The sequence below is a fragment of the Lytechinus variegatus genome, chromosome 3 (genome assembly GCF_018143015.1).
Source record: "Lytechinus variegatus isolate NC3 chromosome 3, Lvar_3.0, whole genome shotgun sequence".
Classification (NCBI taxonomy): domain Eukaryota; kingdom Metazoa; phylum Echinodermata; class Echinoidea; order Temnopleuroida; family Toxopneustidae; genus Lytechinus; species Lytechinus variegatus.
In genome coordinates, this window is record NC_054742.1 from 72234046 (window position 1) to 72249084 (window position 15039).

The 15039-nt window shown below is 34.7% G+C and overlaps 1 long non-coding RNA gene across 1 annotated transcript; it reads right to left on the reverse strand.

Annotated features, from left to right (window-relative positions):
* Positions 1-3918: 3918 nt before the first annotated feature.
* On the reverse strand, positions 3919-7767 carry LOC121411876. Its single transcript, XR_005969550.1, has 4 exons — positions 7722-7767; positions 6971-7026; positions 6096-6151; positions 3919-4687 (listed from the first exon to the last, which is right to left on the reverse strand). It is a non-coding gene; the product is annotated as an uncharacterized LOC121411876 (long non-coding RNA).
* Between the last annotated feature and the right edge of the window lie 7272 nt (positions 7768-15039).

Genomic DNA, 15039 nt, shown 5'->3' on the forward strand with positions numbered 1-15039 from the left:
AGCCCCCAAAAGGTCGAATAGGGATTACCCAACCCCCTTATCTGATTAAGGTTACTCTGAAAAAGGGACTTTCTCTCTTCCAGATGAGGGCACACTAAAAGGGGCCCGCCAAGGGGGTGCTTCCGCCTTTGACCGCCTCTTCTTATCAATTATTAGTTCAGATTAGAATCCAATTATTGCCATCAATCATTTTCTTTAACTTTCATATTTTCCAATCAATAAGTATATCATTATATAAAAAAAGAGATCCCGTCTTGACTCCAACACCCATTAATCCTGGCGATATTAACCCAAGAATAAAGTAGGCCTACAGCCGGGGCCTACACTAGCTTGAAATTATTTTTTTCTTCAGAAGACTGCAATTTGCACTTACTCCTGATATCATTTTTTTGTCATATATGCCAATTATTCAAAATCTTCCCTTTTCATTTCAAAATAATCGTTTTTCTTTTTTAAATAGCAACTTGACACTTTCTTGGATACTCCCATTCACTTTGCTTGTAATGCCCTTAACCTTCTTTCTTCCATGCTTTTCCATCTCTCTCTAATTATTGTACCTCTCCCCTCTCTGTCTCTCACTCCTTTTCACTGTCTTCACTCTATTTTTCTGCTCCTCCCTCTCTCCTACCGATCTCGCTAACTCCCTTTCTCACCAACTCCCTCTCTTTTGTCCTCAATTCCTTTTTCTGCCACACACTCCATTTCTCTTCCCCTCACTCCATTTTTCTGCACCTCACTCCATTTCTCTGCCCCTCACTCCATTTCTCTGCCCCTCCCTCTGTCCCTTACTCCTTTTCTCTGTCCCTAACTCCCTTTCTCTGTCACTAACTCCCTCTTTTCTGTCACTCACTTCCTTTCTATACCCCTCGTTCCCTTTCTCTGTCCCTCTCTCCCTTTCACTACACCCTGTACCATTGTGATTTTCACTGACTAATTTCATTTTCACTGACAATTTAGCTATCACCGACTCAATTCCATTTCATGAAAATTGGGCATGCAAAAAAAAAAGTTTACAGTTCACCAGAGATTGAAAGTCGTCCACAAAAAAATTGACAAGCCGCCCCCAAAAGGTCCTCACTTGGGTAAAAACAGCAAATGTACATTAAAAATGAAAAAAAAAAGAGGGGGCATGGCCGGATGTGCCCCTCCCTGGACTGGCCACTGCCCTGTACCTCATCCCTTCTTTATTCCATTCAAACTAACCCATTGCGATCCTTCTATCTTCAGACGAAAGAGACCATTTTCAGACAAAATTACATTCAAACTTTATTTTATGTAAATTCATGCTGTACATTTTCAAGACCTCCATTTACTGACAAATTTGCTACCAGCCAGAGATCAAAGTCCCTTACAAGTAAGGACTTTTCAGGCCCCATTTTTTTATTAAAAAAAACAAACTTTGTTTCTCGGATTCAACAAAGACATTCAAAAGAAGTCTACCATTAACAGCTCTTCTTACAGCTTGTTCCTTTCATTTCAAATATGACATTGCATTCCAAGCTTGTTGGTTCTTTATACACTTCCAACACATCTCTCTACAATCAGATGAAGAACTCTAAGTCTCACAGACTGGCAATGTTCTCCCATAAAAACAACATGATTCCTAGTTCAACACAGATTTTTAACAGATTTCCATTAAGAACAGCTTATCTTCCCACTTGCTCCTATCATTTCAAATGACACATTTCACAATTGTTTGTTTTTCTACAGTTCCAACACATCCCTCTGCAATTAGTGTCAGAGTACCATGATAGAATATAAAAGACTTATTTCATACACAATCACAGATATGGTTATGTTAAACTTTAAACTTACCTAAAGCATTATGGTCAATTAAATAATTCACTATGCAAAACTCTGAAAATTGATTGAATATTGGAATGCCATCTGGGATTCCCACAGCACTTTAATCCAACAAACTGGTCTCAATTTTGAGACTTGCTCAACATTAATTTCTTGTAATGCAATGTAAATAATATTGGATGAGAACGATCAACAACAAAAAGACAAAAAAATAACAATGTTCTTGAATATTTGAAGTTTATGCATGACTTTATGAATCAGAAACAGTGATAATAACAAATGGGCTGTATGCAAATTAATGACCTGTCATAATCTGATCAACTTTGTTTCTCTCTTTTACTATATTGACTTGCATTGAAATGTATTAATATTAAATAAATTTACAGTAAAAAAGTGTTGATCTTAAACAGGAAGGCTAGAAAGGGGGCTTGACCTGGGAGATAAGGCACTTTGGGTATTTAACTACTAATGAGCTGGAATGAAAATGAGATCATAATACATTACAATCTTCAACAACTAAATTAGGATATCCCCCTTCAAGGAAAGCAAATTTTATCCCGAAAAGGCTGAAATATAAAAAAAAAATCCTAATCTTTCTTGTCAATAACATCATCCATTTTAGATAAATTACCAGTAGATCCTTATACACAATAGGAATTTATTTTGCCCACATGAATATCGGAAGCACTGTGTCATTTAACACTGAGCATTAAAGCACCAGTTTGACCATTATAAAGCATTTCTGTTGCAAAAAATAACAAACTCATTAATATTCATTGAAAGGAATGTCACAAAAATATGGATAGCCTTTTGTGTACAGATTCAATTTATCACATTTTTAGCTCATGCGGCCCGAAGGGCAAGATGAGCTTATGCCGTTGCGTGGCGTCCTTCGTCTGTCCACAATTTCAAAATGCTACTACTTCGCCATTTAAAGTCCGATTTCAATTCTGTTTGCTTCATATGATAGCACTAGGTGGGGATTCAAAACTTCTACACAGAATTTTGAAATTCATTAAATATGCTAATTTATGCGCATTCTTCAAAATTCACAAAAATGCTACTGCTTCATTTGTAGACCGATTTTAATTTTTTTGCTTCCATCTGGTAGAGCATCATGAGGTTCACCAAACTTCTATACAGAATTTTGACCAGAACAATTTTTATGCTAATTTATGCGAAAGTAATTTATGAATATTTTTTAAAATTCACATAAAATGCTTTTCTTCTTTATTTGTTGACCGATTTTGATTTTTTTTCCTTCCATCCTTAGAGCTTCATGAGGTTCACCAATCTTCTTCACAGAATTTTGAAATTTTGACTAGAACAATTTTTATGCTAATTTATGCAAAATTAATTTATTCATATTTTTAAAAATTCACATAAAATGCTTTTTCTTCTTTGTGTTGACCGATTTTTACCTTTTTCTTCTTTCATCTTGTAGAACTTTATAAGGTTCACCAAACTTCTACAAAGAATTTTGAAATTTTCAGTAGAAAGCTATTTATGCAAAATTTATTCATAAATCACGGAAAATGCCTCTTCTTCTTTATTTGTTGACAGATGTTGATTTTTTTTCTTCCATCTGGTAGAGCTGCATGAGGTTCACCAAACTTGTACACAAAATTTTGAAATTTTGTCTGGAAAATTATTTATTCTAATTTATGCAAAATTTATTCATAAATCACATTTTTTTTTCTTCATTTGTTGATCAATTTCAATTTGTTGAGTATGATAGCTCGAGGTGGTGATACAAAATTTCAACATAGAATTTTGAAACTCATTAAATATGCTAATTTATTCATATGTTTTCAAAACTCACAAAAATTACTTATTTATTTGTTGATCGATTTTGGTTATTTTTGTTCCATCTGAGAGCTACATTAGGTTGACCAAGGTTCTACCCAGAGTTAAGAAACTTTGACTAGATAATTATGAATACTTAATTCATATGAAATTTATTCATAGATCACAAAAAATGCTTTTATGTCATTTCTTCATCAATTTATGTCACCAATATAATTCACTACAGTGTCAACTGGGCTGAAATTAAAATTGTGTTAAATTTTGTTGCGAGATGCCGGATGAGCTCCACATCATTGATGTGAGTTTTACACTGTCTGTTTTATAGGTGTCTATTAGACCAAATGGCAATGAACCGATTCGGACGGCAGTTTCTTTCAAATGGCTGTTTGAAGGTTGAATAATTAATTCAAAACTTGTGGAAACTGATCAGAATGGCGTCTTTCAAATGGCTGTTTGAAGGTTAAATAATTAATTCAAACCTTGTGGAAACTGATAATGGTGTATTTTAAAAATATAGTCTCAACACACTATTTCTTCTTCAGCATTCTTTTTTTTAAATATTTTTTTTTACATTTTTGGCTTCCCATAACTATTTTAGAAGAGAATTAGGCCGTGCCCAAACTTAAATTGGACTTCACTGCGGGCTTATGTCTTCACAGAGTTGACTCCACTCCTGCTCAGTGTCTCGTCAAGACTTCCCTGATGACATTTCCTTCCATTCATGCTTCCTGTCCCTAGAACATGTTGATTCTCAACCCTCGACTTAAGCACTCAGCTTCCATTCTTTGACTTGCATGAATGATAGTGGTTTCAGAAGCAATCAAGGTAAAATCTTCACTTTGCAATCTCCAACGTCATCTTCGCAGTCTAATTCAACTCTCATCTCTTTAAAGAGATTTCTTCTGCTCCATCTTCCAACTCCTCTATCAATACCGCCCTCGTTCTCTTCTCCAATATCATCCTCCTCCTCTGTATTCATCTTTTGTTCCATTGCGCGTGACATATGGAGGTTGCTCTTTCATTGAGAACATTCAGTTGAATGATCATCTCATCATCCACATGTGCCTTGATTGGGATTCTGTTTAAAAATCAATCAAGATTTTGATTTTAATTACTGCAACAGATGAAAAAGTAAAACAATTAGCTTCAAAGATAACCAAAATTAGTTAATTGATTTCCATGTGAAAGTGTGTAAAACCCAGGTCAATTGACATCACTGTAGATCTAGGATCTGGTGGAGTTACATTAACTCAACATTGTGAAATCATGAAATCTAAGCTGAAAACCGATAATGATTTTAAGATCACCAACACAAACAAGCACATGTGGCAAGGCATATTGTTACTGCTTGGAAAAAGACCCAACAATTTCATGCTTGTTTTGCTAATCTATCAGCAATTGCACTTTTTCTTCCAGAAGCCTTGCAACTAGCATTAGTCTTAGGTAGTCCTATGTTTACCCAGGGAAGCCACTTAAGTTATGAAAACTGTTCTCCCAGTGGGCCCTGCTATTATTATTACCCCAGCTTTAGCTGGGCTGCCTAGGCGCTCAAGCATTCAAGAAATTTCTTCCCTACCAGGTACTCATTCACCTCACCTGGGTTGAGTACAGCACAATGTGGATGAATTTCTTGCTGAAGGAAATTACGCCATGGCTGGGATTCGAACCCACGACCCTCTGGTTCAAGTCAGAAGACTAATCCACTGGGCCACGACGCTCCACCACTGTACGTAAAGGGTTAAAGGACAAGTCCACCCCAACAAAAACTTGATTTGAATAAAAAGAGTAAAATTCAACAAGCACAACACTGAAAATTTCATCAAACTCGGATGTAAAATAGGAAAGTTATGGCATTCTAAAGTTTCGCTTATTTTCAACAAAATAGTTATATGAACGAGCCAGTTACATCCAAATGAGAGAGTTCATGACATCACTCACTCACTATTTCTTTTGTATTTTATTATATGAAATATTTTGATTTTCTCGTCACTGTCATGTAAAATTAAGTTTCATTCCTCCCTAAACACGTGGAATTCCATTATTTTAACATTTTGTGCTTCAGGCAAGGAGGTCCTAATTGTCAAATTCGTAAAAATTGAAATATTGTATAATTCAAACAATAAAAAAACAAAAGAGATAGTGAGTGACATCATCGACTCTCTCATTTGGATGTAACTGGCTCGTTCATATAACTATTTTGTTGAAAATAAGCGAAACTTTGAAATGTCATAACTTTCTTATTTTACATCCGATTTTGATGAAATTTTCAGCATTGTGCTTGTCTGATTTTTCTCTATTGATTCAAATCAACATTTTCTGAGGTGGACTTGACCTTTAATATGGAAACATTTTGGGCCTACATGGACTCTACATAATCGGTGAGCGTGAGCTTTTACCTTGACACCAAACACTAATTTGATCATCACTCTTTACAGACAAACTCTATTTATAGCATTTAGTATTGATTAAGTTTTGGATCAACATACATTTTACCTTTCTTTTCTTGGTTGGCTTTTCAGGTGATGACTCTTCCTCATCCTCACTGAAATGAGAAGGAAAACATCAATATTTTACCATCAATCACCATCATCATCATAATCATCATCATCATCATAATCATTACCATCAATATCATTACCACAATTATCAAAATAATCATCATCTTCATCATTTTTACGAAAATTATTGTCATCAGCATCATAATCAAAATCGTCATCATCATCATCATCATCATCAAAATCATCATCATCATCATCAAAATCATCTCCATTACAAAAATCACCATCATCATTATCATCAAAGAAATCATAACAATCAGCATCATCATCATCATCAAATCATCATTATCATCATCATCTCCATAATATTCTATCATCACCACCACCATCATCATCATTAGCAGCACCATCATCACATCATCATCAAAATCATTAAAACCATTATCATAATCATACCACCATCAAAATCTTCATCATCATTATCCTCATTTAAATCAAAATCATCATCACCTATCATCATCAAAATCACTATATCTTCATCACTATCACTATTATTTATCATCATCATTTTCAGTGGCGGACCGTGACCTGCAGGAGACAAAGCATTGGAGGGGCACTGTAGTGTTTGTGAATGCTTTGTCTCCTCCGGGTCACGGTCCGCCACTGACGGTTTTCATCATCATCATAAAAATAAATCACCAGGTTGGAAACGTTACTCATTAGACAGTTAAAAAAACTTGTATTGCCCTTTTAGCACTCCCTGAAAAAGGTCACCAGGGATCAGCCATCCCCCCTCATCGATACACTTATGCCCTCTGGCGACACCCAATAATTATTAAATAAGTTATTGAAGCATTACTTACTCATCATCTTCATCATCATATTCATCAGTTTCATTGTCATCTTCCCCGAGGGACATCTGTGAAAGAAAAAAAAGATATTGATGCACATAACATGTACTTGTACAGTAAATGTGTACCAAAAGAACGAGGGTTTCGCAATGCTATTTGTGAATTTATTCATATTGTATACTTACATGTATATTGCTATATATCTTTATAACTATTTGAACCTACCTTTTTCCTTAATAACAATAGGCATTTATATAGTTCATCTATCTAGAAATATTCTATTCCGATGCGCGTTGTTATTATTATCATCATTCTTACACCGGCTTTAGCTCGAACTGCCTTTCAGCGCTCATGCGTTCGAGGAATTAATCCTGCTGGGTACCCATTCACCTCACCTGGGTTGAGTGCAGCACAATGTGAATAAATTTCTTGCTGAAGGAAATTACGCCATGGCTGGGATTCGAACCCACGACCCTCTGTTTCAAAGTCAGAAGACTAATACATTGGGCCACAACGCTCCACCACATAGCACTTAAAGATTGATTTAATTAGTCATTATAATTATAAACACTATAAAACTGAACATTATTATGATTAAGTGGATTTGAGGGAGGCACCAACTGTTAAATATTTCATTCTATTATCTTCTTGCCATCACATGAAATGACAGAGGATCAAATAAAACATCAAAGGATCAGAAGTTAGAACACGGGTGTAGGTGTGAGAGGAGTAGAAGTTGGTCTCTATTCTATGTCAGACAAACCTTTGAATCTAATGCATCTTCATCATCATCCTCCTCATCATCATCATCATCCTCCTCCTCTTCATCATCCTCCTCTTCATCTCCCTCCTCCTCATCATCCTCCTCTTCAGCATCTTCATCTTCAGCATCTTCATCTTCAGCATCTTCATCATCATGAGCTGAGTTTGACACCTTGAAACAAAAACAAAATATTGACAGAGAAAAAAATGAAGCCGTTGAATTTTTTTTCCTTCTGCTGTTGCTGACAGACCAATAAAGCTGCGAAGAAAAAAATAGTCGCATCCAAAAATGGGGGGAAAAATACTTGCAAATGGAGATGTCATGATAAAAAAAAAGACTAGCAAAAACTAGACAGATTCTATACTGCAACACACAATAAAATTAACACCTTCGCCATAGCCAGATCTGAACTATATTGCATACTTTATTCTGATATTGTGAAAACCATCAAATTTCTAATCACATTGTTTATCTAGAAATTGGATTGTAATATGAACAAGCCATTCCCCCTAACTAGATCATTGTCATTTTATACAAGCCATATGCTTGTATAAACCGAATTTGAAGTCAGTCCTTCAAACATTTCTTGAATCATCACAACAGAGTACTGAAGTGATGATGTCGCAAAAAAAAATCTTTTTGTCTGCATTTCAGCATTTTGATACCATGTTTTGGTAGAGCATGATGACTCAACTACCAAAATTTGGAGCAAATCGGTCCATGGGGGCCTGAGATATGAACTCAATTAGCCCCCATTGAAATCAAAGAATTACTGGCCTGGTTCTAAAATTTAGGAACCAGGCTAATAATACATTGACTTCAGTGGGGGCTAATTATGTATTCATGAGGTCACATCTCAGGACCCCATGGACCAATTCGCTCCAAATTTTGGTAGTGGAGGTATTTCACAAAAATATGGTATGAAAAATGCTGAAATGCAAAAATTGATAACGTCACACTTTGGTACTCTTATCATATATGTCAAGATGTATGACCTGTGTGACCTTTGATCCTTCAAACTAATCAGGTCAATGTCACTCCAGTAAGCATACATGCACATCTTCCAAGTCTGAAGTTCAATGAGCAATCACAAGCTATTTTAAGATATATTTTGATCTCTGTGACCTTGAACCTTTGACCTTGTTACCTGCAAGAATTGATCAGATCAACACCACACCATCATATTATGTAAAATGATCCAAGTTTGGAGTATATATGTCACAAGGTCCTTGAGTCCCCCCCCCGTATCTGTAATGACATCTGTGATTTTAAAACTTTGAACTTCAAAAAAAAAATGGAACAGATGGATGGGAGGACAACCCAGACCACAGAATTTTAGTTTCCATCCTTCCCATAACCGTTTTGGGGCTACTGCATCGATAAATCTAGTAATGAAATGAAATACTATTCCATTTCATTACTAGATGACATACACATATACAGGCGGATTTATCAAAGCTTCATACAGGCTTTGATGTTTTAAAGTATGAATCTACAGTATTTACACAGTATCAACTTAAATGTGTATTTTATATTCATTTTCAAATGCAAATGTGATTGTTTTTCAGTATGTAAAATGGTTATAGCAATGTCACTGCTCCACAAACCTCAACAACAGAATTCTTCAACTGCAAATCATCATTCCTTTGGGTTTGTACAAAGTGGTGAAAAGCAATCCTGGACTTTGATACTCCCAAACGCTTTAGGGCTGATAGTGTCTAGGGGGGGGGGGGGTGAAGATAATGGATATAAATATGTTGATTAGCTAATGATTATAGATGGAAATTTCCTTTTTGTCTCTCTTCATAATTTTTAATAGGATGATCCCTTTGCAAATAAAGTTATGGACTTAAAGTGATTGGCTAACATTGATTTGACTTTAAAAAATCTGAGCTAGAACTTAGGTCACACTTGTCACCTGTGTCTGTGATACATCACAAAAATTAAGCCCAGAAAAAATTGCGTCCGAAAACCGTTTAGTGCTTCAAAAAGTGAAATATATAGTGACCAGAAACACCATCTTAATTTCATCCCATACACTTATATGTTCTATTTAAGTGTCTTCGAGATGCCTAATTACAAAATTGGGGTTTGCCTTGTATTTTTAGCTTTTCATTCTCAATAATGGTTGTTTTCAGGGTTTTATATTTCTAATACATGTACTTGTACACATGTTTCATCTTGGTTTGAGAATTTTTTAAATCAGCTGCTCACAAAGTTAAATAATACCTTTAAATGGAAATTGTGACCTAAAGACTTCATCGATTGCAGAGCTGCCAACTTGAACGAGAATTCAATTTCATATCAAGTATTCATTTCCAAATTCATTAAAAAGAACAAAATGAGAACAAAATTATGTATATACACAAAGAAAATACATTTAATAACAAAAACAAAGGTATCAACAGAACATAACTGGAATAGTAAAATAATAGTTGGAACATAATTATAACAATATATAGGTGAAACAAAATAATGAATGGAAATGGAACACTTTAGTATTTTTAAAGCTGAAAATCAGTATTTTCACAGAAATACCTCGGATAACATTATAGAAATGAAACTATAATTTGCATGAAACCATCAGTTTGTCTTCTCATTTTTCAGCACTCAAATGTATACTTTCATTGTAATCTCATTTATCATTTGAGTAAGTTTTCCATAAATATGCAAATGCATATGTAGGTGAAAATACTTCAAATGAGTTTCAAAATCCATCTATCATCAGAAAAAACACAATTCTTGGACACGCACCCATTGCTGCGAACGGTTATTGTATAATTGATTTTAATGGAAACATATACCTTTCTTTTGCTACCACATCTCCAGGGCATTGAAGCAATTAATAGGGGGAGGCACTGATGGATGAGCTGTTTTCGATGATGAAGAGGAATCATATACATCATCCCTAAACTGGCAGTCGCACTTTTCTTACAGTCCCTGAAAGTAAAAAAAAAATAAATCAATATTGAAATTGATTTTCGCCTATTGCAGGTTTTTACTAAATAGAAAATGTAAACATCGATCCCCTTCCTTACATATAATATACACTTGAAAGAAGTATTTAGAAGCATTTTGAATATCTAATTCTTAATTAACAAAGATCAATATTTTTGTTCCAGCCAAGAAAAAAAACCATAACAAACATATATACCAAGTTGTTGCATTTAAAATTTCACTCAACTAAACTCACATATTTTATTTGAAAATGACAATCTATGAAGTAAACAGAATGAGTTTGGTCACACATGAGATATTGCACAAACTCAACCTTGCAACCTCAGAGGACTATTTGTAGTAAAAAAAATATTACATATACATGTATGCCCCTTTTAACCCTATCTAGGCTGGGGTATTTTGGGAGTTCATATGGCTGGGGGGGGGCCTCCCAGGCCCCCCTTGAGATCTTGGCCATCGAACGCCTGATCACGGCGAAAATTGGCACGCAGGCTGTCTAGGACATAATCTACAAAATCGTGTAGTAATTTATTTCATGCGAATTGCTATTACGTGATTATGCTAATAATTTTTCCTCTAACTCCCTAAATAAAGCTCCAAATGTTCTAATTTTCAATATAAAGAAACTCTTTGTGGTGTTCTTAGCAAGGGTACATGAACAAAATTGTGATATCAAATCATTTTCTTATGCATTATATTGTTTTTTGCAAATTCTTATGTATTTCTTTGTTTTGTTGATCTTTTGTTTTTCATTGCTTTTTCAATCAAATTTGTTGGGGACTCTTGAGATCATAAAAAACATGAAATTAATAAATTTAGACCACCAAAACTAAAAAAAATTCATACATTTCTGATTTTTGGTTGAAAACCAATTTGCATTGACTTTGTACACAAAATCACATTTTTGAGCAACTTTTGGTCTAACATGTACTTACATAATGTTGCGTAAATTTCAAAACCACGTACCCGGATGACGCAAAATTGCTCTCAAAAGTTGCGCAAGACTTGAAAGTGAAAAGTCAGCGAGCGGCGTGGTAAAAAAAATTTGCACAGCGAAAATATTGCGCGAATTGTTGAGGGGGGCCTCTGAGGCCCCCTCCCCTAGATAGGGTTAAAGATAATAAATAGTAGTTGCAATCAACACTGATTTCATATGAAAGTAGATATTAAAAACCAAGGTCAATTTTCACTACATACATATCTGATTTTCTATAAAAAAAATACAACAGAATGAAAGATCCATTAAGTCCTGGACCAGCAACCAGGAAAAACCAACAATAAGTCGACAGGGACGTTTCACTGTAAATAGCCAAAATAGTACTTTGATCTCCAACCTAAAAAAAAAATTAAATAGCTTATTTAAAAGAGTAAATTTTCTTCCTGATACTTTCAAAATTTCCAGTTTGTAAAGTTGAACAGAAAAAAAGATACAAGAGTGCATAGTATGCATATCTTATGCTTGAGCAAACCCCAAGCTTTTCTCCTTATTTTGTGGAGCTCTCAGTTTCTTCTGCATTCAATTACGTCAATTTTGACAAATTATGTATCGATTTCAAGCTAAGGATGTGCTTTTCAAAATCAGTAAAATTCTCAAAATTCTTTTTTCCAGTGACTTATTTTTGTTTTTTTGGGGTGGCTGGTAACATACACAAAAGAACATCAAGAACGATTGGTATATGTACCTCTCTGCATCCTTGGACCTTGTAAACAGGGCCAGCAAAATACGGTAGATTACTGGCGTTTCTCTCTTGAGCTCTTTGATAATGTTGTCCCAGTCAAACTGCTCAAGAGCTGGAGAATTGCTAGGGAAGATGTTCCTGTTTTTTTCTATTTTTCTCATTTCATCTCGAACCGTCTTCCGGAGATCGTCTAGCCACGCCTTTTTTGCACTCTTTGTCTCTTTCATTTTTTTGATAGCTAGAAGGTACCGTGAATTTCGAATGAGGTCGATGACACGTGACTTTTTCGTGAAGCTTTTATGTTTTTCAATGATCACTTTTGGGAGTGGGTATCCTGTTCTTTCGAAAAAGTCGGCACCAGCCAAGTTAATTTTCATTTCAGCACTTGACCATTCTGAAAAAGAATAAAATAGAAATGAAGATTACAAATGTGCAAATACTTCAATACCAAATGGAAGCAACATAGTTGTATGATAAGGTGCCCCAAGTCTGCACAGGGCCCCTTGTCTGCGCACATGTGTATCTGTGCGATTCTAATAAAAGAAGATATGCAACGATTGCAAACTTTACACTTAAAATACATCTACAGATATTAATTAGAATATAGAGTCAATATGCATCTCGTAGCTTAGCTACTAACAAAGAAAGCAAGATTACTACATGAACATCAATTTCCCCGTCTTCTCAAAATATATTTCTCGGTTATTTTTTAATGAATATTTGTTTCAAAACGAAATTGTTATTCTATAAATGTTGGAAATGAAGTTCTAGCCCATTCACATGATTTAGGGCTAGATTTTTCAACAGGGAAAGTAGAAATCTTGGGGGCAAAAAAATTGCGATGAGTGGCCTGGGGTAGTCTTGAGGATTCCATGATGATGTTTTATTACTATTTAGATATCGGTATATACTTCTTCATCTTCAGAGTCTTGAACCCCCGGTCATATTTGAGTAAGAGACCTATGTAAACAAAGATGGATTTCCCTAGGAAATCCATCTTTTATTAATCAACATTTAGTTTAAAGAAATGGTCAACAGAAAATTTTTTTAAATGAAGGTTTCTTTAATACCAGACTGATCTCGTGTAGATCCCTCGATCCACATGTAAACAACGCAAAAACAATAGGGTCGGCCCTTGAACCGCTTACATGTATGTATGACGTACATCCGGTTAGTGATGCCGTTTTGAAGAAAAAATTTATAGATAAAAATTATTATTTCACAAATAATATAATTTAATATGTGATTATAAATAATTAGTAGTATTATGCTAATTATTTACAATCACATATTAGATTTTAGTATTTATGAAATTAAAAAATATCTATAAATTGGCATCGCTAAACCGGATGTACGTCATACACAAGGCTCGACATTAGCGGCAGGGTGACCAGACGTCCCGGGATTGTCCCGTATTTTGCTCCTTTGTCCCGGCGTCCCGACAAACCCTTCCCGGAGGCCTATTTGTCCCGTATTTCAGAATTTTGAACAAAATATAGTTAATACATTTAAAAGTGACAAATTTTCATTAAATAACCAACAGATGACCATCGAAGCAGAGACAACAATTAAATCAATAACTGTAAACCTTTGCAAGTTCTGCGGTGATTTTCTTGCTAACCCAATGCATTGAAAACGAACTGGCCTCCTGCCTGTATGTGGCAGGATACTCGGCATGTAGGATCAGAGCAAATTCTCAATGGTGCAAACAATCTCACATGATAAAAAGTTTTTCCACCAAAATAATCATAAAAATCGGTGGGAAATTCTTATAATACTAACATGGATTCTCAGATTAATGATTTGGAGATGTAATTGGAGAACGAGTTATTGACTTTTCATAGATCTAGTTGTTTCAACTTTCGTTTCGAGTCTTGGTGTGTACGATGCTGCGATGTTTCATCTAATTTTTAAGTTTGACACTATGTTTCACTTTGAAATTTTATTCATTTCTAAAACATTTTACTTTTTTGAAATGTTTAAAATAAATTAAAAAAAAACACCAAAATATCATTATGATTTTATTAAATGATTGGAATTTTTTGTTTGCTTGAAGCTTCAACTTTTTTCCTTTGTCTTTCTTATCTACACTATCCTTCCTGCTTGCCTTTTTTTGGTTCCATCTATCTTTATTTCCTTTCTTTCTTTACTGATCATTTTGTTCTCTCTGTTCACTTTTCTTTCTTTACTTCATTCTCTTACTTTCCTTCTTTATTAAATTTCCTTTTTTATATCCTTGATTCTTTCTTTCCTTACAATTATATTGGCTTCCTTCTCTTTTCCTCTCCTGTTTCTCTTCGTTCTTTCTCTCCTTCCATTATTTTCTCTTTTTTCGTTCTCTCCTCCCTTCATTCTTCTTCCCTCCCTCTCTTTCTTCCTTTCTTCATTTTATTTTTTCCTTCTAATTCTTATCCCTTTTTCTTTCTTTCCCTTCCTTCTTTTCTCCCTCCCTTTCTGTTTTCTTCTTTCTTTCAAAGAATAAAGAAAACATATTTCTTTCCTTCATTCTTTCTTTCCTCCTCCTTAGTTCTGACATTTTCCCTTAATTCTCTCCCATTATTTTTGTCTTTCATACATTTATTCATCTTATCTTCCTTTCTTTTTCATTCTTTCTTTCTATATTCATTTCAAAGAATGACAGAAACCTTTTCTATCTCTTACTCTTTCTTTATTCTAACTTT